This window comes from Bactrocera tryoni, chromosome 3, assembly GCF_016617805.1.
Source record: "Bactrocera tryoni isolate S06 chromosome 3, CSIRO_BtryS06_freeze2, whole genome shotgun sequence".
In the NCBI taxonomy this organism is placed as follows: domain Eukaryota; kingdom Metazoa; phylum Arthropoda; class Insecta; order Diptera; family Tephritidae; genus Bactrocera; species Bactrocera tryoni.
The window spans coordinates 38079437-38090987 of NC_052501.1; the positions used below are offsets into that span (position 1 = coordinate 38079437).

Genomic DNA, 11551 nt, shown 5'->3' on the forward strand with positions numbered 1-11551 from the left:
TTAGGGTATAAAAACAGCATTATACATTATGAGGATAGAAAAATTAGTACGCACAATATTCAAACACAGCTATTACATTAAAAACATTGAACCAACCCTTGTCAGTTACAGCAATATATTGACCGCTGAGATACAAAATCCTCATTGAAGAATATAAAGAATTTCTCAATATGTACCACGACTTTAACGCATAGCATGTTTACTGGGGATCCCGCTTAACGACAGCTAAAGGGCGATACCTATTCCAGGCAGCTCAAGAAACGGGGTGTGAGTTTGTATCAACTAGAACATCAACTTACTGGCCAACTGAGACCAGCAAATAACCAGCTGTAATAGACTTCTTTATAACCAGAAAGATATCTCGAAATGTCATCGAAATAGAAGATAAGTTAGATCTAAGCTATGATCACTCCCCATTATATTTAACACTAAATGAATCCGTTATTAAAAGAGATCTTAGTTTGATGCTACACAACAAAAATACGGACTGGACTTCGTTCAAACAAATACTGCAGTCTAAAATAAAGTGTAACAACCATTGAACAACTGGAATTAGAGGTTGACAAATTTACGAAAGAAATTCAACAAACAGTTTGGTATAGTACTCCGGAGATAAAGCGGAAAGTTATAGGTTCAAATTACCCTAAATAAATAAGAATCCTCCTAATTAGGAAAAAAATTTACCACGGAAATAGCAACAAACACGCTCACCACTCGACAAACCCATCCTTAATAAGGCAACAGCAGAATTAAAACTAGAAATCGCTCATATTAAGAAGGAGTCATTTAATAAATATTTATCTCAACTATCAGCTAACAAAAAAGATGGAAAAGTACAAAGTATCTGAAACGTCCAACAAGCGACGTTGCATTATTAAACATTGCTTCCTATACATGAGCTAGAAGGGATTGTGATAAAGTTAATGCATTTGCAAAACAGCTAGCTGAAACCCTTCGTCCAAACGGGACTAGTGAAATCGCGTTCCTCAGTAGTATTCAACAGGATCATGCAACAATCCCAGCAATCACCATTTGTGAATTTAAAAGTGAAATTAAAATACTTAAAATTAAGAAAGCTGCTGGATTCGAACTAATTACAACTGAGGTGTTAAAACAGTTACCATACAAATGTATACTGAAGCTCGCCTATATATCTTTTCAATACAGCAATCCGTCTGACACATTTTCACAGCCTTTGAAAAGTTACCGAAGTTGTTATGGTTCCCTAGCCAGGAAAGGATCTAATGTAGTCTTGTCATAAAGACCAATTTCACTACTTCCACAAATCTTAAAAATTAATTTATGAAAGATTAAAATCTATTATCGGCGAAAAGCAGTTAATCCCATTGCATCAGTTCGGTTTTAGAAACAAGCATTCAACAATAGAACAAATTCATAGAATAACATTCGAAATTGAAAAACCCTTGGAGGAGAGAAACATTAGAAAATGTGACTCATGCTATGGTAACAAAAACACCTAGCACATATGTAGGTGAGCAATACAAAGTATCGTAAAAATGCATTTGTTGTTTCTAAGACTTCTACCAAAAGTTGTGCGATTTGTCAAAAACATGACCATATTGTGTACATTTGGCCACTATTCGCAAGTTTGAGTGCAAGTGACAGGTGGAAAGAAACTAAAAGAACACATTTGTGCATAAATTGCCTCAAACCAATGTTGCTCAATAAAGCATTATACCCTGCTGCACCTTATTCAAGTTCACCAAGCCGTAACTGATATTTCAGAAACCACATCTGGTCCATCACAGCCAGCAGTCCTTGTCACAAGGGCGTCAAAAAGTCGCTCAACTTTACCTCAGCCACGCTCTTGTTCAGCTGAATGTGTGCTTCTTGCACATGCCATATCGAGCAATACTCGATTCTGCTTCACATCTCAACTTTATAACGACGAGATTAGCAAATCAATTACAAATTAAAAAATCTAAATCGTCTTTAGCAATTTCAGGTATCGGAGTTTATTGTTAATTCTAGCGTCAACATTGTAATTCAACAGCTTCAGTGAAAATTTAGAATCTGCCGAAACTTTAAATTAGGGATTGGGATATTCCAGCGAATATCAGCTTAGCTGATCCTGAGTTTCAGAAGCCCCAATGTGTGGACCTTGTCATAGGTGCAAGTATATTTTTTGGTTTGCTGTGCATCTGTCAAATTCGTTTGAAAAATAATTATGTTCTCCAAAAAACTCGTTTTGGATGGATCGTATCTGGTAGGCAAAGCACATCGCCAAGGCTATCATCGTACACAACAACAATAATAACCTCACTTGAGTGTGACATAGGGAAATAGACAATAGTTTTGATCCCATTAGTAAGGCAACAAGAGAGGAACTCGATTGCGAACATCACTTAAAGGCAAACTACAGTCGCTTGCTCACAGGCGAATATTTGTTTCGCTTAGCCCAGTATCAGCCTTCTTGGTGATTCCAACGAGCAAGCGTTACGATAGTTTCTAACTCTTGAGAGGCATATCGAACGTAATAAAGAAGTAAAATTACAATACGTATCTTTTATGAAGGAATATCTCGAACTTCAACACATGTCTCCAGTTTCGAAGCCAATACCATCGGTACCCACATATTTTATTCCACATCACTGCATGTTCAAAAACGATAGCACAACAACAAAGCTTAGAGTCGTATTCGACGGCTCAGCACAGACTACAACTGGTTATTCATTGAACAATGCACTGGTGGCAGGTCCAACCATTCAACCAAAGTTAGCCGACACTCTTCTTAGAATTAGTGCGAATCCGGTCGCCCTAAGATAATTACTTGCATTGCATACTTTGGAATGGTTTGCACCATTTTTGGCTATTCGTACCATGCATCAACTTGCGATCGATGAAGCAGTTTTATACCACAACTTTACGATGAATTTAGTAGTATAGGAAATATTTCCACGATATTTTGGCTTTCGAGTAGGTGGTCGTTTAGAAAATACATTATTTGATTATCACTCACTACATCCAATCATTCTACCCAAGGGACATCCCCTAACAGAATCTATTATAACACATTTTCACCATCAGAATCTGCATGCCGGACCTCAAGCATTATTTGCTGCAATACGACAACAATATTGGCCCCTGGGAGGCGAAATTTTCGTGAGTCACATAGTAAGCAGGTATGTGCGATGTTTCAGACTACGACCCAAAAATACCGATCTGAAATAAGAAGCAGACCACCAACGAAGTGTTACATATTTAAGTCTCTTCATATATTTTATTACGAAGGCGGTTCGGTTTTATCGGCAGTGTCTTGTTGAAGGAATTGACTGGAAGTTTATTCCACCTCGGTCTTCTTATTTCGGAAGCCTTTGGGAGGCCTCAATTAAAATATCGAAATTCCATTTCTGGGGAATTGTTGGTTATGCAGTACCCTCTTTTGATGAACTTAGAACACTTATATGTCAGATCTCATTAGTTTTAACTCTCGACCACTTTGACCAATTAGAGAAAATCACGATGATTTAGATAATCCCACACCAGACCATTTCCTTATAGATACACCACTAACGTTTCGAGTTCCGAATATTTATCACTTTTGCAACAACGCTCACGATGGCAATATCCAAGGAACAATATCCCAGTTGGAACTCTTGTCCTTATAAAGGATGAAGCATTGCCACCACTCAAATGGCTGCTTGGAAGAATCACTAAGGTCTTCCTGAGGAACGATTCTAAAGTTCGTGTAGCTGAAGTTAAAAAGACCAATGGTATTTGCAAACAAGCTATCTCCAAATTGTGCGCTCTTCCCATTGATGATCATTTAGCTTACGGTATGACTCGCCATCAGGGGAAATCTGTTCAGAGTGCTCAGAGCGTCACCTGATAATTAAGTGGCATCACTTACCACTTTTTGTAAATTTTGGCACACTGCAATCCTGTAAAACATTAGATGTAACAATTGCTTAAATAAATTACATTCGCTTTTATAACGTGAACAAACCAACACACATTCGGCCTTTTTTTCTATTTCACTTTTCGTCGCTATTCGTTCGAGCGAAAAAATTCTTGCTGAACGACATACAAGCATGTTGAAATAAAGAGTATTGAACTTAATCTGAAATTGTCGAAAATAAAAAGGCTATGCAGTTGCATAAAGTGGATAACACTTGCGCATGATGAACTCTCTTTTTGATTCGTAATGCGCCTACAACAACAAAAGAACGCCAAAACAATACGAGCGTTATATACGTATACATACATATACTTACATACTTGGTGTAATGATTTATGTACCACCTTCTCCGCATACACCGTATATTTTTACCAAAATTGCTATTAAAAAACTCGATTTGCACTTCAATTCAAGTTGTTATAAACTTTTGAATTTATTCACTCACAAAAGAATAAAATACAAGTACAAGTATATTTGAATTTAACGCAAGAAAATGTAAACTTTTGTATTTATTCTTTCACAACATAGGTATAAAAATGTTTTAATTTTGAACAAGATGTTCGCAAAAAAGGTAAAACTAAAGTAGCCAAAAAGGAGTCGTGTGTGGATCGGACCGATGTCGTAGCGCCAGAGTGATTTTCGGTCATGTGGCGAAAGAACTAGCGAAAATGAATATTTGGTATTGCCACTTGCGAATTTTTAAAATTCGCTCCGCCTCAACTGTCAAAATTTGGCGAACGTTTATTTGATTCGAGAATCTAATTAAAAATGGAGAAAACGTTAGTAAAATTTTAAAAAGGTATTTATTGTATTTAATTCATTACAAATTTAATTATTTTCAGAATAAAACGAACTACTCAAAAGCAATTTGAGGTATTGGTGAAGTTGATGGAAGGAAATCCTGAGTTAGCCAGAGGAATGGCTCCGTTTGGCTCAACAAAAAAAAATAGGATGGAGTTGTGGGAAGCAACTGCTTTAGAGTTAAACCATATCGGCCCTCCAATACATAGTGGCAGCGAATGGAATAAGATAAGAATAAACAATTTTGATTGCATATATGTACATATCTGTATTAATTTGTGTATTTCTTAGATTTGGTTGGACTATAAGTTAAAATTAAAAAGGAAAATTGCAGATAATCGAAAGGAGATTGCAGCCAAAGGTGGAGGACCAAACAACCAACGGAGTTTAACGCCATTGGAGCAGGCCGTGGACGAGCTGCTCAGCTTGCAGTAGGCAGTGAATCCAAGCGGAGCCGCATTTGGTAGCACTACACCTGCACCTGCACCTGCATATTTAGAAGAAGAACATCTGGAAGATGTCGAAGTGCAGCCTGAACATGCTGGAAATGTTAGCATTTCGTCTAGGCAGGCACCTACAAGCAGAGTGGAGGAGCGCGAAAATTTGCGTATGAAGGCTTTGGAGAAACAAGCAGAAACGCAAGAAAGCCTTGTCGGTATTATGCAAAATATTAATTCGGTGTGTAATGAAATTTCTAGATACAACAGAAAAATTTACGAATTAAAAAAAGAATTATTTAAAGAATAATAAAAATTAATTTACGAATTATAAAATGAAAGAAGAAAGAAAGAAGGAAGAAAATAAAGAAAAAATGGGCGACATAAAGAAAAAATTGAAATAAAACTAAAAGAATTAGAATTAAAAAAATTGAAATACTCAAAATAAAAAAACGTACCTCCTGCAATTCAAAATTAATTTCAGTTATTTTATTGTAGTTATGTTACATATATGTACATATATTTTGGGGATGCAACTATACTATGACAATGCATTCGCAATTTGTCTTCGGCGATGATCTGCTGCTGTTCCACTGAAGTTTCCTTCAACTGGTTCCAGTGGTACTACCACATCAACAAAAGTTTCTTCTTCAGGATCATTCACATTATATTGTTTGCAAATATTGTGTAAAGCACAACAAACATTTACAATAACAGTTGCTTTACTAGGAGGATGTCGTAGTTTACGTTCACCTAGTATACAACGAAAACGGCATTTCAGCACTCCAATTGTCCGTTCAACTACGTTCCTTGCCTTTGCATGTTTCTTATTAAAATTTGATTCCACTGTTCCTGGTAAAGCGTTTCGGAAAGGCGTCCATAGATACTCGTGTAGTGGATAACCAGAATCACCTATAATATATTTAATTTTAGTAATCATATCCTGATAAAAATTAATTTTTTAAGACCAAATAATAATAAGTAATAATTTATTTATTTAGTTGCTACTTACAATCATCGCATTTATGCTGTTGAATAATTCTTTATGACAATAAAACTTCCGACACTCACCTTGTAACGAAATCGAAGTTAAAAAAGTAGAGTTGACTGCGTGTACGAGTATGCGCACGGACCGAAAACAAAAGAGAGGCTGGCGCCGTCCGTCGGTCCCTTTTGTTGATTATGTTCTGGTGTCCTCGTGTGTGAAGGTATGGTGTAGATGATGATGCGGTGGGCATCATGCCGATGTGTTGAGAATAGGGTGTGTAGTGTGGGATGTAGCTATCTTATATTAAGAGGGGGGCGCAGAAGCTCATTTAATCACCCAGGTCCCCCTAAACGACTGTTTAGCCTAAAAGGCGCTGCAGCTGTTGCACCGTTGCCACAACATTGCTCAGACCCGTGGATCGGCGAGATGGTGGTCCAGTCTGTCGACGCCGCACCGAGGTTCCACTTCGCTGGTGTATGACACGATCAGCGGGTGGAAGTCGAGATACGTGGCCGCGATGGTTGGGTGGCCGGTTAACTTCGCGTGACGAGCTGCGGTGTAGCAGCGTGTGATGCGGCCGGTAACACAGTTGGCACAGCCCACGTGACTCACACTCTGTAGTCGTATGAGTGTGCGACAGGCAGTTGAGGCAATACCCGTGGGCCTGGGCAACTTGCTGCCGTTGCAAAGGTCGCATACCCCTGAATATTCCACAATGGTGCAGAGGATGTATGCGTCGACAGATGGGGCACCTAATCCGACGGGTCTCCGAAGTCCTCGATGTGATCGGTGGTGGTCGGGTGCCACCACGAGGCGCGGATACCGGCACAGGTGCCGGCGTTGTTGCCGGTGCTTGGTTGCCGGAGTAGCAGCCGATGCTGTTGCAACTACCGTTCGGGGCGCTGGTGCAGGCCCGTTGCGTGGTACATTGGTTACCGCCTGAGCGGTTGGCGTATTTGCAACTGGCGTATCTACATCCATGGTAATCTGTGGTAAATGAGATGGTTAATTATACATATCTGTCATATAAGTTGATATGGGCAATCGTGCCACGATATGTGGCATGAATGGGCCGTCGTATTGATCGACCATTTTTTGTCAGTTTTCTTTACGGTTTGTTATTTTTATGTACGGTTTGTTATTTTTATTTACGGTTTGTTATCTGACGGTTGTTATTTGTTAACGGTTGGTATTGGCGTATTTTTCGTTTTCATTTGATTAGCTTATTGTGACACGATAAAATCGGTTTGTTTTTGCGGTTTTTGGATTCGCGATCATCGGAAGGTGGCAGAAAGCATAGCTTCACGAGCGGTCTGGTTAGCGTTCCGTTTTGCGTAAGGAGATCAATGATTCGTATGTGACCGTCGGAGCCGTAATGTAGCTTTTCTATGCGGCCAAGCCGCCACTCGGTGGGGGGTAGACAATCATCGTGAATGAGGACACAGTCTCCAAGTTTAGGCGCTTGTTCAGGAGTCTTCCAGAGGTATCTTTTGTAGAGATCCTTTATGTATTCGTCCTTCCATCGGCGGCTGAAATCATGATGGAGAATCTTAATTCGTTCCCATCGAATTAATAGGGATAGCGACTCCACGCCTGGCTCAGGAATGGCCAGGATGGGTGCTCCCTTTTGAAAATGCCCTGGAGTTAAGGCAGTGAAATCTGAGGGGTCTTGCGATAGTACTGTGAGTGGCCGTGAATTGAGAACGGCTTCAATTCGATTTAATAACGTCGTGAACTCTTCGTAATTGAATTTATAATTTCCAGCTACCCGTTTGAAATGGGATTTGAAGCTTTTTACAGCTGATTCCCATAAACCGCCCATATGAGGGGCGCTTGGGGGTATAAATTGCCAATTGATACCTTGAGGGGCGTACTTTGTACGATATCGGATGATACTTCTTTGAAAAAATCCACAAATTGCTTTTCTGTGGCTCGTTGGGCTCCAATAAAGGTTTTGCCATTATCGCTCATGATCTTTGATGGGTAGCCACGTCGAGCGACGAAGCGAGCAAATGCCGCGAGAAAAGCCTCCGTCGTCAGATTACTACACAGCTCAAGGTGTACTGCCTTTGTCGTGAAACATACAAAGACAGCCACATAGCCTTTCATGAGAGTAGGAGACCTTAACATGGACGCCTTTACCTGGAAAGGCCCAGCAAAATCAACACCTGTTGTGGTGAAAGGCAGAGCGAAGTTGCAGCGTTCAGGTGGAAGTGCTGCCATAATCTGCGTTCGCATCTTCTGTTTGTGTATAGTGCAAGTCTTGCACGTGAAGATGCACTTCTTGATTTGTGGCTTAAGAAGGGGGATATAATACTCCTGACGTACCATATGTTGCATGAGGCGATGTTCGGCGTGTAGCGTTAAGATATGGATGTAATGGAGGAATAATGTGGCAAATGGTGACCTTTCTGGAATTATTATGGGGTGGCGTTCATTGTATGTTAGGTTCGAATTAGCAAGCCGACCATTGGCACGAAACAGACCTTTCGTGTCCAGAAATGGGTTTAGAACTAAGAGTGAGCTTTTTTTATCAATCGGCTTCGATTCTCTTAGTGGTGATATATCGCGGCTGAAGTAGCGCGGTTGTGTATATGCTATTAGTGCGACCTTTGCATTTTGTAACTCTAGGTGCGTCACTTTGTTGCATGGGAAATTATGTGATCCTTTTACTTTGCTTTTGAGTTGCTTGATAAACTTGAACAAATATGCAACTACTCTGAGAGCTTTTGGAAACGATGAAAATCGTTCAAGGATGTCGGCATCATCCAATAATGTGTGAAAGGTGGCGATTTTCGACCTTCTGGTGCGATAATGTTGCGCATGGGGGATTGTGGCCAAAAATCAGGAGATTCTATCAACCATCGGGGGCCATTCCACCAGAGGGTGGTGGTGGCAAGGTGCAGTGGCTTGCACCCTCCTCTTGTACCTAGATCGGCAGGATTGTCTGCACTCAAGTCAAGTCAAGTATTTGAGACGTTCGGTTAGAAATATACAATATAATATACAATAACAATAATACGTCAAATATGTCAATTTCGGATGAACTCGTGTGACATTTCTCAATTATTTTAGTAAGGCAACAAAAACAACAAAGTTGAGCGAATGTGTTCATTCGCCAGTCACAATATGAACATGGCGGATTTTCGCCTAAAACATTCGACTCGCCAATACATTCGCTTCGCCAGTGACAATACTAGCTGAAATAGAGTGAACAGATTATATCCCAAATACGAGAATCAACAACCTATGTAAAAATGAGTTCTGCGGGAGGAAAAACAATGTATACACCCGATGTTGGATCGACAAGGGTAATTTTTTGAAGGCCGCCCACGCAAAAAACAGTTATACAAGAAAAAAATTTGATACACCCCGGTGTTAGACCGTCCAGGGTAATTTTTTTGTGAAGCGCGGCCGAAGGTCGCCCACGCAGAAAGGAGTTCAACGCGAAAAAAATTTGATACACCCCGGTGTTGGACCGACTAGGGTTATTTTTTGTGAACCGCGGCCGAAGGCCGCCCACGCAAAAAGGAGTTCAACGCGAAAAAAATCTGATACACCCCGGTGTTTGACCGACCAGGGTTATGTTTTTATAGGTTGTTGATTATCGTATTTGGGATATAATCTGTTTACTTTATTTCTTTTAAGGTAACATTGATTATTTGACAGTTTGTAGCTCTTTCGTTATTTTTAAGTAAGTAAATTTTAACAATAAGTTAAAAATTGAATTAGAACTGTTTTTCTAATGTATAATTTAAAATAAATGTTTACAAACGAATTAGTGAAGTGCTAGTGGATATAAAAGTGAAAAATAGATGTACGTGCAAAATTAATTTTATATATAGAAAATATGTAATTAAAATATCGCTAATTTTCAACTGTAAGCGCGAATATCTCGAAAACTATAAGCTTCCTGCGGCTATAACTATATACATATATTCTTGATCTGGATAATCTCCTCTATACGACCATACCCCTTTTATCCCCGAAATCCTGGGACGGTATATTAAATTCTTCTCTTTGACTCACTTTCTTAAGGTAAATTTAATTCAGTGTGATGTCAACTGTCAAGCTACGAATAGCATTTTAATAATGAATAAATATTTGTTAAATGAAACTCAAATAATTGTGTTTATTGTCACTGGCGCTGTCGGCGGGATCAGTTAAAATGATCCTTTAAAAGAATCTAGTTAAGTGTTTTTGAAATCGTACAAAATTTAAAAACTTTATAAATAAGAAGTGAAAACACATATTGTGGAGTATTCAATTTTCCATTTTATACCTGGAAGCTGTAGCTGCATTACCTATAACCTTCAATGGCTTTTGAGGAAGGAAGCCCAGGAAATAACCTCTACGTGACATTCGCTGTCTAAAGTTCTCAAAAGTCGGTAAATATAAGAGTGATAGTAGCTGACGATCTTTGTGAGCAGTTGTTGTGTGTGATCATTGTATCGGGTGATTTTTTTGAGGTTAGGATTTTCATGCATTAGTATTTGACAGATCACGTGGGATTTCAGACATGGTGTCAAAGAGAAAGATGCTCAGTATGCTTTGACATTTCATCATGAATAGACTTACTAACGAGCAACGCTTGCAAATCATTGAATTCTATTACCAAAATCAGTGTTCGGTTCGAAATGTGTTTCGCGCTTTACGTCCGATTTATGGTCTACATAATCGACCAAGTGAGTTCAGCGATGAGGCTCATTTCTGGTTGAATGGCTACGTAAATAAGCAAAATTGCCGCATTTGGGGTGAAGAGCAACCAGAAGACGTTCAAGAACTGCCCATGCATCCCGAAAAATGCACTGTTTGGTGTGGTTTGTACGCTGGTGGAATCATTGGACCGTATTTTTTCAAAGATGCTGTTGGACGCAACGTTACGGTGAATGGCGATCGCTATCGTTCGATGCTAACAAACTTTTTGTTGCCAAAATGGAAGAACTGAACTTGGTTGACATGTGGTTTCAACAAGATGGCGCTACATGCCACACAGCTCGCGATTCTATGGCCATTTTGAGGGAAAACTTCGGAGAACAATTCATCTCAAGAAATGGACCCGTAAGTTGGCCACCAAGATCATGCGATTTAACGCCTTTAGACTATTTTGTGTGGGGCTACGTCAAGTCTAAAGTCTACAGAAATAAGCCAGCAACTATTCCAGCTTTGGAAGACAACATTTCCGAAGAAATTCGGGCTATTCCGGCCGAAATGCTCGAAAAAGTTGCCCAAAATTGGACTTTCCGAATGGACCACCCAAGACGCAGCCGCGGTCAACATTTAAATGAAATTATCTTCAAAAGTAAATGTCATGAACCAATCTAACGTTTCAAATAAAGAACCGATGAGATTTTGCAAATTTTATGCGTTTTTTTTTTTAAAAAAGTTATCAAGCTCTTAAAAAAC

General features: G+C 39.4%; 1 long non-coding RNA gene across 1 annotated transcript; it reads right to left on the reverse strand.

The window, feature by feature from the left end:
* Positions 1–4327: 4327 nt before the first annotated feature.
* On the reverse strand, positions 4328–7516 carry LOC120771147. The gene is made up of 3 exons (XR_005704954.1): positions 6229–7516; positions 5616–6069; positions 4328–4677 (listed from the first exon to the last, which is right to left on the reverse strand). It is a non-coding gene; the product is annotated as an uncharacterized LOC120771147 (long non-coding RNA).
* Positions 7517–11551: the final 4035 nt, after the last annotated feature.